A 7,753-nucleotide genomic window follows, 5' to 3' on the forward strand; every position below is an offset into this window, starting at 1 on the left:
CTGCATGGGATATGTGTCGACCCAGAGCTCTGAAATATACCTTGCCTCTGCATATTGCATCAAGACTGGTCTCTCGTGTGTCTGGGTTCTGCAACTTCCCAAGACTTGAGTAAGGGTCTCCCTTCGGGGATCTTAAATTTGGGGGCTCATCCGGGATCTTTGTGACCACCCCAGACCCCGAAGACTCCTTGAAGGTGAGTTGGATGTTTGTCTGAGCGAGCGGCGCCACATCTGTCAGTCTGTCTGTTTCTTACTTTCGGTTTCAGTCATCTCCAGGTAGGAGCAACATGGATCTGCTTTTTGGGCAGCTGTCTCGGAGGGCCGTGAGGACCCCGAGGCTGCAGGGGACAGAACTGTCTGGCACTGCAGGCTACAACCCTGGGGGATGCCTCGAGGGTGGAGGGGGGCCCAGAAGGAACTGGTTCCCTCCTTTCAGGTTCACAGTGAGGAGATTAGACCCCTGAAGGTAGAGACACGAAGGACTTTGCCAAGTGATCTGGCTTTTGGTTTCTTGTGAAAGAGTCACAGAGGGTGACTGGTTTTAGACATCCTTGTCTCTCTTGTCATTTTGTTAGTCTTCTGTGTTGGGTCTTTGTCATACTTTGTAGACAGAATGGGACAGAATGTGATGACGCCCCTTTCCCTGACTCTCGACCCCTGGACTGAAGTTAGAACTAGGGCTCATAATCTCTCTGTTGAAGTGAAAAAAAAAAAAAAGAAATGGCAGACTTTCTGTTCCTCTGAGTGGCCAACGTTTGGAACTGGATGGCCGCCAATAGGGACTTTTAATTTAGATGTAATTTGTGCCGTTAAAGACATTATTTTTCAGAGAGAACCAAGGTCCCATCCAGACCAGCAGCCATGCATCACTGTCTGGCAAGACTTGGCTCAGGAACCCCCTCCTTGGGTCCAACCCTGGATTCCACCTAAGTCAGGTCCCCGAGCCCTGACTCTGCAAAAATCTAATACAGAGCAAAAGCTGGGGAAGGCACAGCCTGAAACACCTTCCTTGAAACTGCCCTCTGCTCCTCAGATCTATCCCGAGATTGAGGAACCCCCTGAGTGGCAAGCTCCCCTCAGCAGCCAGTTCCTGCCCCTGTGATCAAAATGCCCCAGGTTTTGGGGGGGGGCAGAGAAGTCCCTAAAATAGTTTCAAAAAGAATCTACAACAAACTGTGAAGAACTTTTTTTTTTTTGCCAGTCAAAATTTAGGATTCAGGCTTTGGCTGTGGCCAATGTCAGGATTAATGTTTTCTTTTCCATGGACCTTTAACCCAGTGAGACAGCTTGTTGAAGGGCTGCTACTGAGGTCCTGAAAGTCTCAGGTGAACCGGTTACAATTCTTATGTCAGCCACTTGGCTTCTAGGACCCAGGTCCTAACCATCTCTTCATCCTTTTGTTATTAATTCTTACTAGAAGCCTAGCGTCATTTAGAGGTTGGTTCTCTTGACAGGTAAAGCCACCAAGCTGACACTAAAGAGAGATACTCCTTGAGAAAAAAAATCTAAGTCCAGAGAGACAGTCGGTAACAGATCAGCTGCCTCTCTGCTCACCTTTCTGTTTCACAGGCACAAAGTTTGTGCTTATTTTTACAATGGCCTTTTTGTCCCAAAAATGCCTCCTGGTTTAGCTATGTGACTAAATGCTATTTGTCCTCTTTGGTGGACCTCTATTTTCTGGACTCTTTTCTTGTTTTCTCACCATCTCACTTGAGATGCTTGTTAGTAGCTGTTACGGGTCCTCTTTACTACTAGAGGCCAGAAAAAGATGTTCCAGACACGGATGGAAGGCCCTCACTTCTGCCTGTTGATTTGAATATGCCTGAAGGTAGGGAGTGCCAGGTCTACCATCAGACTCCAATGGTGGGTCTCTGAGGGGCTGAAAAATGCCCCACCAATTTGGCTAAGGTAAGAAAAAGTTAAGATACTTGAGGGGTTAAGATAAGTTGCTGAGAGAGTTAGTGTAAGTTGCAGAAAAAGTAAGGTTATATAACAGAGAAACTAAGGAAGAGAAAGAAAAAGAAGGTAAAAAGAGCAGGAAGCTAGGGAAGAAAAGAGACAAAAAGAAAAGGAAGGTAGAGAGCTAAAGAGAGATAAAAGACAAGAGAGGAACATATACTGGCCACAGTTGTTAGGGAACCTAGGAAGACAGTACCTGGCAACAGAAGAGACTTCCTGGCTAAAGATCAGTGTGCCTAATGCAAAGAAAAAGGACACTGGGTCAGGGACTGCCCCAGAAAGAACAAGAGGGGCCTCTCCAGTGGCCCTGAAGGCAAGCCTCTCAGTCCTAGAATGCTGGCTATGCACAAAGATAGAAGAGAAGCCTGTCCAGTTGTTTCGTGAATATGGGGGCCCAACACTCTGTACTCCTACACTCAAATGGGCTAGTGTCCAGCAAAAGACCTTGAGTACAGGGGGCTACTGGCAGCAAACAACACTTACGGACTGCCCGAAGAACAGTGGACCTTGGCGTGGGCCAAGTAACCCACTAGTTCATGGTCATCCCTGACTGCCCCTATCCCTTGCTCTTGAGAAATTTGCTCTCCAAAATGGCTTCCGTGGGCTGAAATGGCTGGGTGAGGCCATGTGTATGCATATCTGTAGACTGGGTATGTGGAGCTTAAGAACTGTCTCAGTGCACCAGTACCTGATGCTGAAAGATGTGTGGCTTAGTGCCGTTCTGCCTGGAACATACCGTTATAGTCAGCCAGGCACTAACAATTATCACTCAACCAAGGACTTAAACTGTGGTAGAGTGGCTGATGTTTTACCTTTGAATAGAATATCCCTTGCCTCTGCTTATTGCATCAAGTCTGGTCTCTCGTGTGTCTGGTGTCTGCGATTTCCCAAGACTTGAGTGAGGGTCTCCCTTCGGAGATCTTACAGCTTAGTCTCTGGAAGCTCTGGTTGGTTGGCATTGTTGTTCATATGGGAGCTCAAACCCCTTCAAGCTCTTTCAGTCCTTTCTCTGATTCCTTCAACGGGTGTCCCGTTCTCAGTTCAGTGGTTTGCTGCTGGCATTTGCCTATGTATTTGCAATATTCTGGCTGTGTCTCTCAGGAGAGATCTATATCTGATTCCTGTCAGCCTGCACTTCTTTGCTTCATCCATCTTATCTAGTTTGGTGGCTGTATATGAATGGGTCAAATGTGGGGCAGGCTCTGAATGGGTGTTCCTTCTGCCTCTGTTCTAAACTTTGCTTCCCTATTTCCTCCCAAGGATATTCTTGTTCCCCTTTTAAAGAAGGAGTGAGGCATTCACATTTTGGTCATCCTTCTTGAGTTTCATGTGTTCTGTGCATCTAGGGTAATTCGAGGATTTTGGGCTAATATCCTCATATCAATGAGTGCATACCATGTATGTTTTTCTGTGATTGGGTTACCTGACTCAGGATGATATTTTCCAGTTCCATCCATTTGCCTATGAATTTCATAAAGTCATTGTTTTTGATAGCTGGGTAATATTCCATTGTGTAGATGTACCACATTTTCTGTATCCATTCCTCTGTTGAAGGGCATCTCGGTTCTTTCCAGCTTCTGGCTATTATAAATAAGGCTGCTATGAACATAGTAGAGCACGTGTCTTTGTTATATATTGGGGCATCTTTTGGGTATATGTCCAAGAGAGGTATAGCTGGGTCCTGAGGTAGTTCAATGTCCAATATTCTGAGGAACCTCCAGACTGATTTCCAGAATGGTTGTACCAGTCTGCAATCCCACCAACAATAGAGGAGTATTACTCTTTCTCCACATCCTCACCAGCATCTGCTGTCACCTGAGTTTTTGATCTTTGCCATTCTCACTGATGCAAGATGAAATCTCAGGGTTGTTTTGATTTGCATTTCACTTATGACTAAAGATGTTGAACATTTCTTTAGGTGTTTCTCAGCCATTCGGCATTCCTCAGTTGTGAATTCTGTATTTAGCTCTGAACCCCATTTTTAATAGGGTTATTTGTCTCCCTGCAGTCTAACTTCTTGAGTTCTTTGTATATTTTGGATATAACCCTCTATCGGTTGTAGGATTGGTAAAGATCTTTTCCCAATCGGTTGGTTGCCATTTTGTCCTAACAACAGTGTTTTATTTACATTTAAAATGTTATTCCCTTCCTGCTTTCCTGTCTATAAGCCCCCATTCCCTCCCCCTCCCCCATATGGGTGTTCTCCCCCTCATTGACCCCTCTCCAAAAGCAGCTGGAATATTATCAGAAGGTCTTTGGTTTGTTTCTATGAAGCCACAGCAAGTGAAGATCAGCATAGACTAGCAACGAGTTGTAAGGTGAAACAATGCAAGAGCAGCATCCATTTCCTTTGTTGTTATATTCTTTCCAAACATCACACATCCTTTCTAGCATCCACTACAGCAAAACATCACATATCCTTTCACCAGACAGCTTCCAGCAAAGCACCACATGTGTGTCTCTTCTCAGCAAAACAGCCTCTCACATGTCTGCTTCAGCAAAATATCCTCTCATAATACAGCTTCCAGAAAAACATCATGTGACACAACTGAGTCTCCAACAAAACCAGAAATTTCCACTTCAATATGACTTCGAGAATATTGGCAGAGGAGACAACTTCTAAAACAGAAGTCAAATAGTAGAGGCACTGAGATCAACAATTAATAAATGAGACCCTGTGAAACTGAAAACTTCTGGCAGTCAAAGGACACTATCAATGGGACAAAATGGCAGCCTACATAATTGAAAAAGATTGTTACCAACTCCAAATGTGACAGAGGGCTAATATCTAGAATATATAAAGAAACTAGACATGAACAACCAAAAAAAATCCCAATTAAAAAATACTATACAGATCTAAACAGAAACTTATCAATAGCAATTCCAAGTGGCTGATGACTCCATATAGAAATATTAGTCGCCCTTAGCCATCAGGAGAATGCAAATCAAAACAACATTAAGAGTCCATATTACACCTGTCAGAATGGCTAAGTTCAAAAACACAAATGTAAAATCATGGAAGTAGGATGTTGAACCAGGGGAAAACTCCTCCATTTCTGGTATGAGGACAAATGTACACAGCCTCTATGAATATAAAATGGTGGTTTCGGCTCTCTGCTCCTCCCTGTTCCAGAGACAGCTGTATCTTCTTGTGCAGTGCCAGCCTTGTTTTATAGAAAAGATGGTGAAGGTCGGTGTGAACAGATTTAGCCATATTGAGCACCTAGTTACCAGGGCTGCCTTCTGTTCTGCATCTGGCAAAGTGGACATTGTTGTTATCAATGACCCTTTCATTGACCACAACTACATGGTCTACATGTTCCAGTATGACTTTACCCATGGCAAGTTCAACGGCACAGTCATGGCTGAGAATGGGAAGCTTGTCATCAATGGGAAGCCCATCACCATCTTCCAGGAGCGAGATCCCGCTAACATCAAGTGGGGTGACGCTGGTGCTGAGTATGTCATAGAGTCTACTGGCGTCTTCACCACCATGGAGAAGGCTGGGGCTCACTTGAAGGGTGGGGCCAAAAGGGTCATCATCTCCGCCCCTTCAGCTGATGCCCCCATGTTTGTGATGGGTGTAAACCATGAGAAATATGACAACTCCTTCAAGATTGTCAGCATTGCATCCTGCACCATCAACTGCGAACCCCACCCCCACCCCGGCCAAGGTCATCCATAACAACTTTGGCACTGTGGAAGGGCTCATGACCACAGTCCATGCCATCACTGCCACTCAGAATACTGGATGGCCCCTCTGGAAAGCTGTGGCATGATGACCGTGGGGCAGCCCAGAACATTATCCCTGCATCCACTGGTGTTGTCAAGGCTGTGAGCAAGGTCATCCCAGAGCTGAATGGGAAACTAACTGGCATGGCCTTCTGTGTTCCTACCCCCAATGTATCTATTGTGGATCTGACATGCTGCCTGGAGAAACCTGCCAAGTATGATGACATCAAGAAGGCGAAGCAGGCATCTGAGGGCCCAATAAATGGCATCCTGGCTACACTGAGGACCAGGTTGTCTCCTGTGACTTCAACAGCAACTCCCACTCTTCCACCTTTGATGCTGGCCTGGCATTGCTCTCAATGACAACTTTGTAAAGCTCATTTCCTGGTATGACAATGAATATGGCTACAGCAACAGGGTGGTGGACCTCATGGCCCACATGGCCTCCAAGGAATAAGAAACCCTGGATCACCCACCCCAGCCCAGCAAGGATATGGAGAGAAAGCGAGAGGCTCTCAGTTGCTGAGGAGTCCCCATCCCAACTCAGTCCCCAACACTGAGCATCTCCCTCACAATTCCATCCCAGACCCCATAATAACAGGAGGGGCCTAGGGAGGCCTCCCTTCCCTCTTGAATATCATCAATAAAGTTTGCTGCACCAAAAAAATGGTGGTTCCTGGAAGAGCTTGAAGGGGCTCGTGACCCCATATGTACAACAATGCCAAGCAACCAGAGCTTCCAGGGACTAAGCAACTACCTAAAGACTATACATGGACTGACCCTGGACTCTGACCTCATAGGTAGCAATGAATATCCTAGTAAGAGCACCAGTGGAAGGGGTAGCCCTGGGTCCTGCTAAGACTGAACCCCCAATGAACTAGATTGTTGGGGGGAGGGTGGCAATGAGGGGAGGATGGGGAGGGGAACACCCATAAAGAAGGGGAGGGGGAGGGATTAGGGAGATGTTTGCCTGGAAACTGGGAAAGGGAATAACACTAGAAATGTATATAAGAAATACTCAAGTTAATAAAAAAAATGGTGGTTCCTCAGGAAATTAGGAGTCAATCTATCTCAACACCTATAACAACACCTATTTCAATACCAACACCAACACCAACAGCTTTAACATTCCCAGCAATATACCCAAAAGATGCTCCATCCTAACACAAGAGCCATTGCTTAGCTATGCTCATAGAACCTTTATTTGTAATAGTCAGGAACTGGGAACAACCTATATATCCCTCAACTGAAAAATGGATAAAAAAACATGATCCATCTACACAATTAAGTATTACTCAGCTATTAAAAAGATTGACATTATAAATTTTGCACTGAAATGAATGGATCTAGAAAAGAATTATCCTGAGTAAGGTAACTCAGTCCCTGAAAGTCAGATATGGTGTGTACTCAATTATAAGAAAACATCAGCTTTTAAGTAAATGACTGAAAGACTACAATGCACAGACATAAAAAGGCTAAGTAACAAGAATGGCACTAAGTGTGATGCATGGATTTCCCTGAGTAAGGAAAATAGAATATATTTTGTATGTGGACTGGGACTTGGTGGGAATGAAGACATGGGGGGGAAGATGGTGGTTTGAAGAAGAGAATACAGAGAAACAGCCAGAACAGACAGCATTTGGGAGGCAATGTAGAAACCAATTGCAGTAGAAATTCCCAGGATTCCATAATGATGAACCTAGGGAGGATTCCTAGTAATGGAGAATATGAAACCTGAACCAGCCATCTTCTGTTACCAGACAAATTCAGGGGTGGCAGTGGGATACCAACCCAGACACAAAGCCTTTGACCTACAACTTCTCTTGCTGTAAGATGTGCTGGGGCAGTGTAGGTTGAGAATTTGTGGGAGTCACCAACCAATGACTGATATAATTTGAGGCTTGAAAGAAAACCGATGCTGAAATATGTACAACCCAGAGACCTAGGATAGTAACAAAAACAACAATTGTACCGGTTAGTTTAGTGTGTCAACAAGACACAAGCTGGAGTTATCACAGAAAAGGAGCCTCAGTTGTGGAAATGCCTTCTAGAGACCCAGCTC

At 45.0% G+C, this 7,753-nt stretch overlaps 1 pseudogene; it reads left to right on the plus strand.

The window, feature by feature from the left end:
• The first annotated feature begins 5,004 nt into the window (after window positions 1–5,004).
• Window positions 5,005–6,586, plus strand: LOC134483087 (glyceraldehyde-3-phosphate dehydrogenase-like; annotated as a pseudogene).
• The last annotated feature ends 1,167 nt before the right edge of the window (window positions 6,587–7,753 follow it).

The sequence above is a fragment of the Rattus norvegicus genome, chromosome 18 (genome assembly GCF_021556685.1).
Source record: "Rattus norvegicus strain SHRSP/BbbUtx chromosome 18, alternate assembly SHRSP_T2T, whole genome shotgun sequence".
In the NCBI taxonomy this organism is placed as follows: domain Eukaryota; kingdom Metazoa; phylum Chordata; class Mammalia; order Rodentia; family Muridae; genus Rattus; species Rattus norvegicus.